This window comes from Lactuca saligna, chromosome 4 (genome assembly GCF_052625555.1).
Source record: "Lactuca saligna cultivar CGN05327 chromosome 4, ASM5262555v1, whole genome shotgun sequence".
Taxonomy (NCBI): domain Eukaryota; kingdom Viridiplantae; phylum Streptophyta; class Magnoliopsida; order Asterales; family Asteraceae; genus Lactuca; species Lactuca saligna.
In genome coordinates this window covers 28,935,008-28,950,927 of record NC_136420.1, presented here as the reverse complement: position 1 = coordinate 28,950,927, position 15,920 = coordinate 28,935,008, and positions in this window count along the sequence as shown.

Below are 15,920 nucleotides of genomic sequence, written 5' to 3'. Positions count from 1 at the left end.
TTTCGGTATTATCTCTTGTGGTTGAACTAGTATCACATCTGCAAAATAAAAATATTAAGAGATCAATACCCATTACATCACACTATGCATACACTTTTCACATTTACAATAGGGAAAATAACACAAATGCCCTACGAACTTTCTAGGGTTTATCCCTTTAGTCCCTAAACAATTTTTGTGACCTTATGAGGGAACGAAGTCGTTTTTGTCGAGTCGCGATTATATCCTTTTGGACAAAGTGAAGGGGTCACCCGATTACCTCTTTGACACATTGATATTTGTTCACCAATTTTCCTATATTGACTTTGAATTTTCCCATAAGATGACCCACATCTCTCTCTCTCTCGTCTTCTTCCCCATTGCACCCTTCTTCTCTATTTTCTCTCTTCCATTCAGAGAACCTGTAACCCAAAATCAAAAAGGAAATACATTGCCAATTTTTGTTATACTCGTTTTTGTTGCATCGTCATAACCAACAAAACATATTCAATTATCAACCCTTCGACTTTGAATTCTTACGGATGTTATTACTTTGAGTTGTATGTTGTTCATCGGAGGTGCCTTTGATTGTGAGGATACTTTATCTTACTGCTAGTGTTCATGACGTTTTCAGCATCGTTCCGTTGACGACGGTGAAGACCCCTTCAAATCTAGCAGGAAGCTTCACAACCTCATCGTTGTGGCTCATCCACCTGCTTTTCATCGATATTTTTACCCTTGAACAATCCACCATAATCTTTCACGACCTTAATCATCATCTCCCCATACTCTTGCTTCTAACCAATCGCTACTTGCCCACCCAAATTTTGCACAATCAACTGCAACTTGTAACAAATCCCCAACAAAATGATGCCTATTTTTTCAACATACTCCACAAAACCATTTGGGAAACAACATGCATCTTTACATAAACTGAATGGGAACCGCCAAAAACTAGATTAAAAAAATAAAAAACATAAATTGGATATGGGAGATGGAGATTGAGGGATTGAGATTTTCATTTTGCTCAACTCAAGCCTCCAGTGCACTAACCAGTGCTTCTCTGTGTATTGCAGTGATCAAGCAACTTTAAATTAACAGGGATTAAAATCAATGAAACATGCTTCTCTCACCAATCCCTCTTCTTTAATCGATTGTTGGAAAAAGATCAAAGGTTTAAGGAAGATCTGATTTTCCACAAATTATCACTCGCCCATAGTAGCATTAAGAGGCAATAACTGAATTGATTAGACTGGAAAAAATGTCAATCGGAGATTGAATGGGGCACCGACTAATTTTTTGGGGTTGTTCCATCGAAGAAAGAAGAAAGCAGTAGATAGCAAGCTTGAAGAATGATAGTCCGACGGAAGAAAGCTTGGTAATTAAGCAATTTTCCAAAAAAACTTTTATCCCCTGTTTTTTCTTCGTATCCCCTGTTCAGTGCACAAGGTGCAGGAGAGTAAATCATCCCCTATGATAGTGTGATTATCTATGGTATCCGAGAAAGTTAGAACCGGAACCGGCGGTTCCTAGAAAGTTAGAATCGGAACTGGAACCGCTCTAGGTAGTTCTTAAATTTTTGGAACCAGTTCTGGAACCGGCGGTTCCAGTTCCGGGAGTGGGTAACCCAGTTACATTAACTTTGTTAACTTTTGTCGATAAAACTGCAACTTAGTTCGATCCAAATCGTATCAATTCGCACCAAAGAGGGACAAAATCGGACCAATATATTGTAAACCGGTCTAAGTAACACACACACACACTCACACACACACGGATATATATATATATATAAACCGGTTTCGATGGGTACCCAGCGGGTAGCGGTTCCATATGTAAATGTTCAATTGAGAACCCGTAAGAACCACTTTTTTTTTTGACAAATTAAATTTAAAACTCATTATTATGTATCAGATGTCAAACACTCAAGTCCTCAAACTTTTTCAAACTCTCTCACCAAACTTGGAGAACACACCAACTTTACCACCACCTACCACCAACGACCACCACTGTTGCCGCCTCCTACCACCGGCCAACTACTTCCTTCAGATTTGTATGCTCCAAATGATTATAGATCTACATTTTCAGTTTCAGATCCATGATTAACGCCACTAGATCTATGATTTTATGTTCCAGATCTACAAGTTCTGACAAGCAATGAAGATCCATCACTATCGTCAATGATCGTTACCACTGTTATCGTCATACTCTGATCTTCGGTGAAACACCATCAGATGTGCCGCCTCCTTCTATTTCTCTCGCCTCCTTCTCATCCTCTCTGATATTTGGTGAAAAACTATTAGATCTGATGCAGATCTAATGTGTTTTAGGTTACATCTCAACTGAAACATTATCATCTATGTCGCATCAAAGCTTACTCACACTAGATCTTTCATTTTTCTTTCCTCTACTGCAAGATTAGAAGTTTTCAGGTCCGAATCTATGATTTTCGCCACCACAAATGTTTAAATCTACGATTTTTATCAACATCGATGTACAGTTCTACAAACTCCGATGGGATTTGGTTTCGTTTTCTTCAAGTCTCAGATTTGGTGAAAAACCGCTAACTTGTCTCCATCTTTTTTTGATCTCTGGTGAAACACCACCAGATCTATATCAGGTATGTCAATTTTTGTGTTGATTATTTTTCCTTTTGTTAAACTGTGAATTTAATGTTTTAATCTATTTTTTTATTGTTTACTTTTCTTAATATTAGTTTTAACTACTATTAAGTTGTGAATCCAATGTTATTAATAAGCGAATCCAAGTTTATGTTCTTATTTGTTATGATACATGCATAGATTTTTGTTTCATAACTTAGGTTTTTTAGTTGTTATGTTGTGAATTGAATTTAAAATGTGTTATAATTTTAATGTTTTCTCAAATAATGTAAGTCTAGTTTTTTTAAGTTGTGAAATGTGATGTTAAATGTTTTTATTTAGTCATGTTAATATTAGTTTTAAATGTTATGAATAAAAAAATGTTATTTTTCTACTTACATCTATTATAGATCTCTACGATGTATTTTTTTTATCGTTTTTGTTCTTCTATTAAGGTGCAAATTTAATGTTTTAATCTCTTTCTCTCTCTCTCTCTCTCTCTCCCTCTCTCTCTCTCTTTTGTTTTAATAATCTTAGTGTTAATTTCTATTAAGATGTGAATTTTTTATTTAAACTGTGAATTGACTATATAAGATGTGAAATTTGTGTATTAAATTGTTCATTCATTGTATTAAGCTGTATTTTTTATGTATTAAACTGTGAATTAATTGTATTAATAGTGTTAAGTTGATAATATGGTTGTGAATGCATACTTTTTGTATATTAAACTGAGATTTATTGTACTAAGCTATGAATTTTCTATATTAAGATGTGATTTTTGTGTTTTAAATTGTGAATTATCTGCATTAAGTTGTAATTTTTTTTATTTAAACTGTGAATTGACTGTATTAAGCTATGATTTTTTTTGTATTAAATTGTGATTTTTTTTAAACTATGAATTGAATGCATTAAGATGTTAATTTTCTATATTTAACTGTGAATTTTTATATTAAAATATGATATTTGTGTTTAAAAATGTGAATTGATTGCATTAAACTATGAATTTTCTATTTAAATTGTAAATTGATTGCATTTTGGTGTGAATTTTTTATAATTTGTGTTAAAATATGAATGATTTATGTATACATTTTTATGTTAATTTTCTTATGAATATATTTATTTTTTTGTTGTATAATTTGTAAGAATCCACTGGTTTTTATAGTTGTTTTGCACTAAATTCCAAATGAGTGAATTAATAGGCTTTATTAGACTATGAATGTAGTATTTAAGTTGTTAATGCATGACTTTATCTACAAATCTGATTTGGAAGAAAGGAGCAATACTATGTTGATACAGACGGTTGGTGGTGGCATGTGGTGGTCGAGTTTGAGTTTTTGATTTTTTTGAATTAGTAAATTATTGTAAAACGGTTTATATTAAGTTGTGAATTTTTTGTATTAAACTGTAAATAGATTGTATAAATCTGTATTTAATATAAGTTTTGTGTTAAAATATGAGAGTATATACGGATAAAAATATTAGACTGTAAAAATTATAAGTTTGCTCTTTTCATACAAAAAATATAAAAAATTAGGATTTTAACATGTTTAATAAAAGTATCGTGTAAATATTTACTAATTAATTAGGGTTCTTAATTTTTTACGGTTCTCATTTGAACCACTCCATATATATATATATATATATATATATATATATATATATATATATATATATATATATATATATATATATATATATATATATATATATATATATATATATATATATGCAAACAAAGAAAATGTTGGAAATGTAAAAACATATGCTCTCGTGTTTTTAGTTTTTTTAGTATTCTTAAACACACAAAAACTAAAATGATTGTTATTACGCGAGAGGAGTTTTTTTTTTTTTTAAATATTGTTATTATGTGATAGGAGTTTTAATTATAGGGTTAATAAGGTAATAAGTATATATGTGTATATATTTTTAATCTTTTATGTCAATATTGTAATGATAATAATATAAAGTAAAGTTTTTATAACGAAGTAATTTTGAACTTTTATATAAAACCAAAAATTCAAAATATGATAACGTGTGTATATAAACAGGTGTAATTCTAAATTTTTATTTTTTTCTCAGTTTCTCTAAATCTTATTGGACATGAAACAAGACAATGATTCATTTATTATGTTATTAAATTCTTTATCTCGAAAACGGCATAACTCGACCAAACCCTAGGTTGAACCATGAATTTTTAAACGCTTTTTTTTTTTTCATAACTAACTTGTTTTAATCGAGCCCCTTATAAATCCACAATCGCCATCGATGGTTAATTATCACCTTCTTCCTTTTTCTTAGCCTCTACTCTTCTTCAAGCACAATCAAGGACCACATTGCATTCATTGTTATCTCATGCATGCTATCTGAAATCGTGTTGATGATTTCAACAGATCAATTTAATGTATCCAAAAGTTATACGGAGGTTCAAACTATGATTTCATATAGTATTGTTGATGGAGTTGTGCAACAAAATAAAAAATGTTTTGTTATCTAATGAGCCTCGATTCTTGGATTTGGAAATGAGATGAGTCCATAACCTTCTATGTGCAATCTTTGAGAATGATTATGGCGAAGGTTGATATGGAGGTTGGTTGTATTAACTTTTTATGGGTTAGTTGGGTTCCGATCAAAGTCAATTGTTTTTCATGGAAACTCTTTTTGGATAAGTTACTTGTTGCTTGGAATCTTACTAAAAGAGGTGTGAACTTGAACTCGACCATGTGCCCCCTTTGTGCTAGTTTAGATGAGTGTGTTGATCACTTGTTCTTTGATTATGCCTTCACGGTTGCTGTCTGGAATTGGTTGCAAAATGGTCTGTGCTGTTTCATTTCTCTCCTAGAAACATATCTGATATTCTGACTATGTTGGCGAATTTGAGGCTAAGCAAAAAAGGGCTTAAGTTTAGGTGTGCTTTGAGTTATTGCTTCTTTTGGGCAATTTGGAAGACAAAAATGACATTTTGTTCAAAAATGATCGTGGATACCCGATGAAGACGGCAGATGATATACAATGAATTTCTTTCAAATGGTTAAAACATAGGTCTTGTTTAAAGTCCTTAGAATGGACAAATTGGTGTTGTTCTCCTATTTTTATATCTTGTATTTTGTAATTGTTAAATATTATGAATATTACAAACTTGTCATTTCAGGGATTGTACAAGACGTTATGTGGAAAATATCTAGGTTAGTTTTGATATAAATTTATGACTCTTGGGATAAATGTGTTAATTGGTTGAAGTTGTGGACTAAGGTTGAAGTTGGTGTTAATCAATTGGGTTAACACACAGGTCGTAAGGTCTGTGTTTACCTGGAGTATATATGATGAGTTGCAGTGTTGATTCGTCATTAGGCACCATATATTTTCTAGATCATCTTCTTGTTCTCTCTCGTTGTGTAATAAGCGATTAGGGTTTGTATACCTTTATCGTTTCTTCAGTTGTTCTTAATCAATATAGATTAGGCTGAGTGTTTGTTCAGAGAGTATATTAGGGTTTATGTAGCAAAGTTTCTTTTGTAAGTATCTGAAAACCATCTGTCTATTTGTCCTCAATTGATATAATAGGCGATGATGTTGGGAAGATGTGTTTCTATGCTTTTTCACATGGTATCTGTAACGCCCGTAGATCTGGGCTAGTCAAATTAAAGACGATAAGCATCAAAAATGACTTTTTGATGCAAGATTATATATAAGGATTAATCTTAACCAAGTTGTAGTATATGTCACAAGGTTTCCATGCATATAAAGAACGCCAAAATCCGAGTTATAACGAAGAAGTTATGATCTGTCGAAGTTTCGCGACAGAACCGGCATGACACAACGTGACGTAAATAGTGAATTTACGTTAGAATGATATTTATCCAAAACAATCTAAATGAGAATTAAAGATCTCATTGATAGTAGTCCAACGATAAAAAGACAGACGAAAACGGAGTTCAGATGAAGGTGTTATGAGTTTATAACGGAGTTTTCATGTCTCGGCCTACTAAAAATAATATATAAGTAATATAATTATAATATAATAAAAATAAAGTCAAAATTAGCCAATGGAGTCTAAACGAGAGTTGTAGAGCATAATCTCACATTCGCGTCGATATAAAGAACATCGAAATCGGAGTTCGTATGCGAAAGTTATGAATTTCTGAAGTTCGGGGCGCGAAACCCCAAAACTGCCAGAGACCACGATGTGGCAAGTCTCCTGACACCTCTGGGAGTCCCCCAGATGCAACTTGGGATGATTCATGCAATGACGATCAATCCAACGGCGTGGAAAAAGGTTCAACGACGTGGCAAGGGCTAATTTTGTCCTATAAATAGATTTGAAGGGCCAGCCGAGTTTGGTTGCTCATTCTATCATCTCTCTCCAATATTACATCGATTTACGTGCAAAGAAGTACCCCCGAAACCCTGGTATCAACCCCGAGACCAGAAGTAAGTCCCGAAGCTCGAAGATCCCGAGATGAAAAGAGTTTCCGAGCCGAAGCTCTGCCCGCGAGAAACTATGTGTGTGAAGTGATCCCGGTTTCACCGAAGAATATCTACGTGAAGAGCCGTAGTGTTGTCCGATCATCTTTAGATCAAGTGAGTGTATAGTTACTTTCGTCTTGCACATAGATATGAAGTATTTTATAAAATGTGTGCTGTGTATATATATTGTTGTTTATATGTGTGAGTGTGTGATCACTTTCTTCTAACATATATATATATATATATATATATATATATATATATATATATATATATATATATATATTAAGTATTTGCTACGTGTTATGTGTTTATATATTATTGTTTATTTGAGATGAGTGTGTAATGGATGTTTTATATAGGTGTTAAATGAGTTAATATGTATATGTATATTATATCTATAAATATGTTGGGTAGAACATGGGTAGATGAATTAGATGATGTTTGATGATAATTAGGTGATGAATTACGATTCCAGACGATGTTGTGGCTACGTATTCATGCGATGATACTCTAACCCTTACTATGAATCACGAGTCCAGGCGATGTTGTGGCTATGTATTCTTGCGATGATAGACTAACCCTTACTATGAATTACGAGTCCAGGCGATGTTGTGACTATGTATTCATGCGATGATAGTCTAACCCTTATTATGATTTACGAGTCCAGGTGATGTTGTGGCTGCGTAATCATGCGATGATACCCTAACCCTTACTAGACATATATTGAGGGAGTGATCCCCGAATTAGTATTGTCTAATGTAATGTAGGCGATGATCCTTAGGAAAAGTTCTTAGGAACAAGCATATAAGGATATAAGATGTAAGGAGATGAGTGGTAAAAATGATTTAGGAGATGACCCTTAGGATAATATCTTTAGGGAAGATTAAAGGAATATAATGGGGATGGGTAATTGGGTTGATTGTATGATGATTGAATATAATAATTATATTATTGTGGGTTGAAAACCCTATATGCTCACCAGGCTCCCAACCCTGACCCACTCAGTTTAATTGTATCACAAGTATCAATACGAAGCTGCTTTGCACTGAGAGATTAAAGGAGATGTAAATCACTAGAGTAAATGAGTGTATGTTCTGTTTATGCTATGTGTCTGTATCGGAACATGACACCCCGAGGTTTTATTATTTAATGAAAATACATTCTCTTTGAGAATTGTTTTGATAAGTTTTTATCATATCTTGTTTTGGGAACAAATTCTGCAACCATTTTCTTTAAACGATTACTCTGATTTATAAAACAAAACATAAACAAATCGGTCTTTTTTGGCCGAGAAATTGGGGATGTCACAGTATCAAAGCTTTAGGGCTTCGATTTTTGGTTGATGATCAACTTCGTAAAGGTACTATCTATTTCCTTTGTGTTTTTCTTGGTTAGATTTTTGTAGATCCTGTTTCCCTTGTGTTTTCTTGGTTAGATCGTTGTAGATCTTCATAGTTGGGTTCGTACTAGATTCTCTGTTGAAATCTCAGTTTATCTAACCCATGCGTAAACATCTAGGGTTCTCAGTTATCTTCATAGCTGGGTTTGTACTCCTCATTTTCTATTCGATGCAATCATTTTCTATTCGATGCAATGACTTGTCAACTCGAACAGTCATCTCTTGTGTTCTCAGTTAGTGCACTGCATTCTTCAGTTAAGTTGGACTATGAATTGCAGACAAATTAAAAAATTTGACTGCGATTTTGTGTATAAACTACTATAAATTTATTTTGAGTTAAAAAAACATTTTACTAAATGATATTTTTGTTATTCATATATTAATTTTGAAAACTTACTCTCTTTGTTTCACTAAAAATGACTTCAATACCATGGATCAATGAGGAGTACTTGGCTCTTACTCATCCATATAGTTATGTGTACGAGACCAGCAAGTTAAACGATCCAATGTTCTGGACTCGTTTAACTAATATCTTCACCATTGAAAATCGAATGACGACAACAAACCATCGTGACAAACTAGATATCTTAGCAAAATTGTATGAAACGAAAACTGAAGTTCTATTTTTCAACGATATTTATACCAAAATTGACGACGCCCGTTTAAATGCTACTGAGGATATCATCTTGGAAGCCACTAAGGAGGAATACAAATCATTAGGTGACTGGTTGGAATTCCAGTTTGAAGCCCCTTGGAATATTTTGAAATATATCTCGTTTATTTAATATCTATTTCTATGTTTATACTCGGTTATTTTCATTAATTACATCTGTATTAGATGCACCTCCTCTGTTTAATGTTAATTATAAATACTCGTTGCATTCCAATACATTACTAACAACAATTATATAAACCATTAAACTTAAAACATTACAAATATTCGAAGTATCTGCCTTAAACTTACAACATTACTAACAACAACCCATTAAAGCTAAAGCATTAAACTAACAACAATTCTATGAAACACTAAACTTAAAACATTACTACCAACAAAGCATTAAACTTAAAATAATTCCATGGGTTATTTTTAATGGAAATAGAGTTGTCTACATGAAATACTGATTATTTTTAACAACCTTCCAAACGTCCTCATATTCGAAGTTTCTGACTTCACCCTCCAAGATGTAAAAAATCATTAACAACTTCCAAGAACTCTTCGTCGTCTGCATAACAAAATTTCAAACTTTTCGCATAATTACATGATCGATTGAACCATGAGACTTTTTCCTTTACCTCCATCCATTTACTGACAATATCTGATTGTCGTCGGTGTTGTCTTCTACCATATCATTGTTGAACAAAGTTGTTATGCGGGTTCATTCATCACCTACTATGCAATGCAGGGGAGCCAGTAACGTTACACCCTCCTTAACACTAAGCCAACATCGTGTTAGAACTAACACCTAGTTTATCGTCCATGGTCGTTCAGAATTGGAACTAGGTACTTCATTCGAAGAAGATGTTGCATTTGACGACGTTTCTGAATATGAGAGTTGGTTTCGTTTAGATGATATAGGTGTTCCTTTCGTAGAGCTTAAACATCTATTTATAACAATAAAAAGAGGAGTTAACAAATCTGATTACGAAATGGTTACCTTTGGACTATGATTTGTAGGTTATTACAGTGACTTATCATGTCAAAAGTCATTTATGTGTTGTCATTTTGAAGTTCGACTATGATTTGTAGGTTACTACAGTGACTTGTCATTAATATGTACTCATTTCAAAGATTGACTATGAATTACAACTCTGACTACGAAATGGTTTCATTTGCAATATGATTTGGAGATTACTAGTATGTATAAATACAACTTATAGCAACATTTTATTATTAAAAATACCAAATAAAATCTCGATTTTATTATGAGTTCCTCCCAAAAATTCGAAATTTGCTCATGCAACGAAATAGATTGTTACTATTGTGATCCAGTCGACCCTTTTTTTACACCCTCTTCAGCAGGCTCATATATGTCGGATGAAAATTTTGAAGAATTAAAAAAGGCTAAAGAACAACAAAAACATGATAAAGAGTCATCCCGACTTCTCAGTTAATGTCGTAATGTTATTGCATCGAAATGCAAACAAGGTCAAGAATGGATAGACCTCAATAAAAAGAACATCAAAGAACATGAAGAATGGATAAAAAAGACTACAAAGACAATCAAAATGACTGAAAAATGGCTTGCTGACAAGGACACAGAGATGATACAACTTAGGTTGCAAAAGGATCATTTGGAAGATAAAATAAGAATTAGGGACAACTATATAACAATCGAGAAAGAGAAGTACCAGTTGCAGTTCCCTGAGTTTAATAACTAGTTAAAAAATTGTTGTAACATTATCATTACTTGGGTTTGCTGTTTTTTTAGATTAACTTGTTTGTTTACCATTAATTTCCAAGTAACAAAATCATAACAACATCTTAGAATATAAAAAGCTTCATTTGTTGTTATAATCTGCAAATTAAATTAAAATATGAAACATAGGATGAGAGCATGTCAAGGAGGCCTTCAGCGGCTGAGGACTGGTTTTTGGTTGAGTCAGAGATTTCCTTAGGGCAAGCATAGGTTAAGAGTAGCAGAGATCAGTAACAGTAGCAGTGACTTGGTGGAGTCGAGGAAGTTCTTGAGGAATGTACGGATGGATGTGGAAGGTAGTAGGGGCCCATACTACTGGAAGCAGAGGATCTGTACTCGAATCAAGGAAGGTCGAGGCGAGACGAGGAAACCTGTAGTAGTAGCCATCCCTCGAGATATATCAGTGTTTTTGATGTTTATCATGATGTGTTTTCAGAATGGTGGTTCTACGTCCTATACCAGCAGGTAGCAGTTTAGGTGCCGGGGAGGGATCACGATTAGGCTCGGGGGGCGAGCATTTGGATGAGCAGACTAGGGAGTTTTTCACTTCAGAGGTTACATGTATCATACTTGAGCAGACTCCTGTGATCTTTAGTTCGATCAAGGAGGGTATTTTGGAGTTGATGGAGGAGAAGTTGACCACGTTTCGTGCTGAGGTGGCGACTATGATGGGGTTGCGCACACTCACCTTTAGGGAGTTCAGAGCTTGTGGAGCTCCAGACTATCATGGGGTGCGGGACCCCATTGCGAGTACTAGGTGGTTGGCAGATGTTGCCAACGCGTTCCACACCAGCAGATGTCCCGAGGGGGACAAGGTTAGATTAGCATCATGTCTTCTGAAGGACAGGGCACGAAATTGGTGGGAGGAGGTTGGGCGTGTCATATGGGATGATGCAGCACTTGATGCTATGACTTGGGCTGATTTTACTACCAGGTCCAAAGCCGAATTTTCACCGGTTATCGAGGTGCAACAGTTAGCCAGGGAGTTTCAAGATCTTACTCAGACTACAGAGATAGTCGCGGAGATTACCGCCAAGTTCAGGGAAAGGGTTCTTCTTGTTCCTCAGTACGCAACTGATAAGGAAATAAAGAAGGCCTGTTATCATGAGATGCTACGGAGTGATATCCGCCAGTTTGTGAGCTGATCCAGATGTAAGACGCTGGATGATATGATTGTGAGGGCTTGAGAGAGAGATTGATCTTGAGATGGAGAAGAAGAGGAAGTCGGAGATGGCTTCGGGTACAGGGAGTTCGATCAAGAAGCCCAAGGTTTCGGATCATAGGTCCAGAGGTCAGCAGAGCCACAGTCGGTGTGGAAAATGTGGGAGATTGCACGATGGGGTGTGCAAGGCAGGGAGTTTCGGCTGCTACAAGTGCGGTCGGACGGGGCATATGAGCAGAGATTGTACAGCTTCTACCACTGCCACCGCAACATCATATCTGATTTGCTTCCATTGTAATCATAAGGGACATAAAAAGTACCAGTTACGGAGCTTAGCCGTAGCGGGTAAGGTGTCGGTACATGCTCCTGCTACATTGAGGATTACGGACGGTCGCCAGGGCCGGGCCGAGACGCCAGTGGAAAAGAGTAGAGCTTTCCAGATGACAGCAGAGGAGGCGCGAGCGACTCCTGACGTGGTGACGGGTATGTATTTTCCTTTTATCTCTGCATTTATTATTTATTGTTTCTAATGTTATATGTTTGCATATAGAGTCGTTCTTAGTGAACGGCATTTCAGCCGCAATGTTATTTGATTCGGGTGCTACCCGATCGTTTGTCTCTCTTGCGCTTAGCAAGAGGTTTAGAAGAGCTCCAGGGGAGCTGGATTGTCCACTCGAGGTGGAGATAACCGATGATAGGACCGTCAGGGTCATGAGGGTAAATAAGGCATGCTTGCTGCAGTTATTCGATGAGCAGTTTTCGGTAGACCTGGTCCCTATTACTTTGTGAGGGAACAAGGTTATAGTAGGCATGGATTGGCTAAGCCCCAATGGGGCGGTGATTGATTGTGAGTTGCAGCTAGTGAGGGGCCACAACGTGGACCGATTCTTTGTTCAGCAGTGAGAGCGAGGTGCTACTTCCAGCAGGGTTGTGCAGGTTATGTCGCATACGAGAGGGACACCTGGGATAAGGGTAAGACGATGGTAGATGATGTAGCAGTGGTGCGAGAGTACCCAGATGTATTCCCAGAGGAATTTCCTGGGATACCCACGGAAAGACAGGTTGAGTTCAGGATTAACCTGGTTCCTGGTGCGGGTAGCCAAGGCACCATATCGGTTGGCTCCTCCAGAGATGCAGAAGTTGTCTATGCAGCTGCAAGAGCTACTAGACAAAGGTTTCATCAGACCGACTAGTTCACCATGGGGAGCCCCGATCCTATTTGTGAAGAAGAAGGATGGGTCGCACCGTTTTTGCATAGACTACCGGTAGTTGAACAAGGTAACGGTGAAGAACCGTTACCCACTCCCGAGGATAGACAACTTGTTTAATCAGCTTCAGGGAGCATCTTGGTTTTCCAAGATTGATCTGCACTCCGGTTATCATCAGATGCGATTCAAGGGTAAGGATGTTCAGAAGATAGCTTTTAGGACCCGTTATGGTCATTATGAGTTTGTGGTGATGCCGTTTGGGCTCACCAACGCTCCAGTCGCGTTCATGGATCTCATGAACCGCGTATGCAGGCCGATGTTGGATCGTTCTATGATAGTATTCATTGATGACATCTTGGTTAACTCCAAGACTTTAGAGCAACACGAGGAGCACTTGAGAGAGGTGCTAGAAACATTGAGGAGGGAGAGACTTTTTACGAAGTTCTCCAAGTGCAAGTTCTTGTTGAGCGAGGTGCAGTTCCTTGGTCACCTCATCAACCAGAAGGGTATTATAGTGGATCCAGCCAAGATCGAGGCCGTGATGCAGTGGGGGGTCCCAAGGTCTCCAACTGAGATTCGGAGCTTCCTAGGATTGGAAGGGCACTGCAGGAGATTCATCCAGGATTTTTCCAAGATAGCAGTTCCACTCACCTGACTAACCAAGAAGTCAGTGGTGTTTCGTTGGGGGCCTGAGCAGCAGGCGACATTCGAGACTCTCAGATAGCGATTGTGCAAGGCACCGATTCTGACCCTGCCAGAGGGATTTGACGATTTTGTAGTCTACTGTGATGCCTCGATCACAGGAATGGGAGCAGTGTTGATGTAGCGGGGGCATGTGATAGCTTACGCCTCTAGACAGTTGAAGCCTCACGAGGCTAACTATCCGACGCACGATTTGGAGTTGGGGGTAGTAGTGTTCGCCCTCAAGATTTGGAGACACTACCTCTATGGGGTCCGTTGTACCATCTACACAGATCACAAGAGTCTGAGATATCTCATAGACCAGCCGAATCTTAACATGAGGCAACGTCGGTGGTTAGATGTGGTGAAGGATTATGATTGTGAGATCCTTTATCACTCGGGGAAGGCTAACGTAGTGGCCGACGCCCTAAGCTGCAAGGCAGCAACGGCCCCGATCAGGGATATAGGCCTGAGGATGACATTGATTACTCCACTGTTGGAGCAGATCAGGGAGGCACAGGTCGAAGGCCTCAAGGAGGAGAGGTAGAAGTGTGAGAGGATCGTGGGCCGAGTAGCTTCCTTTGATTATGACAGTCGGGGATTGTTGACCCTTCATGGGAAGGTTTAGGTACCGTACTGGGGTGGAGTACGACAAGTGTTGATGGAAGAGGCCCATAAGTCTTGATTTTCCATTCACCCAGGGGCGACGAAGATGTATAGAGATCTTCGACCCAATTATTGGTGGCCCTGTATGAAGAGGGACGTGGCTTGGTATGTAGAGAGGTGCCTGACCGTTAGGAAGGTCAAGGCAGAGCACCAAAGGCCCCACGGCAAGATGCAGTCGTTAGACATTCCGGTGTGGAAATGGGAGGATATCACCATGCATTTCATCACTAAGCTTCCCAGGACTGCACGGGGAGTTGATTCAATTTGGGTCATAGTGGATCGGCTGACCAAGAGCACACATTTCATACCGATCTAGGAGAGTATATCGGCCGAGAAGCTAGCTGATATTTACGTGCGTGAGGTAGTAGCACGACATGGAGTGCCTGTTTCGGTAGTGTCAGATCGAGACGTCCGTTTTACTTCTAGGTTCTGGAAGTGGTTTCATGATGAGATGGGGTCTCGTCTTCATTTTAGCATCGCTTTCCACCCTCAGACGGACGGGCAGAGTGAGAGGACGATTCAGACTCTCGAGGACATGCTTCGAGCATGTGTCCTAGACTTCGGTTGTAGTTGGGATACGTATCTTCCACCAGCGGAATTTTCATATAACAACAGTTACCACGCTAGTATTGACCGCCTTCCTTTCGAGATGCTCTACGGGAGGAAGTGTAGGACCCCGATTTGTTGGGGTGTGGTCAGTCAGCAAGTCATCAGGAGCACCGAGGTGGTGCTCAAGACCACAGAGTTGATCCAGCAGGATCGTAGCAGACTGCAGACTGCGCAGAGTTGGCAAAGGAGTTACTCCGACAGAAGGCATTCGGACTTGGAGTTTCATGTGGGCGATATGGTTCTCCTGAAGGTGTCACCCTAGAAGTGTGTTATCAGGTTTTAGAAGAAAGGCAAGTTGGGTCCCAGGTTTATTGGTCCTTTTAAGGTTTTGACCCAGGTGGGTTGGGTTGCGTATCGATTGGATCTTCCGGTAGAGCTCAGCCAAATCCACAACACTTTTCATGTTTCTCAGTTGCGAAAGTATTTGGTGGACGTGTCATCAGTTGTACCATTGGAGGATATCCAGGTTGATAGTAGCCTGAATTATATCGAGAGACTAGTTGCGATCTTAGACTGAAAGACGAAGACCTTGAGGAACAAGGTTGTTCGGTTAGTGAAGCTGCAGTGGCAGCACCGAAAGGATTCAAAGTGGACGTGAAAGACCGAGGGGGATATGAGGGAGCATTATCCTGAGTTATTTTCGGATTCAGCAGCAGCCGACTTCGGGGACGAAGTCAAAGATAAGTGGGGGAGAGTTGTAACTCCCCATTTCCAGTAAGTAATTAAAATATT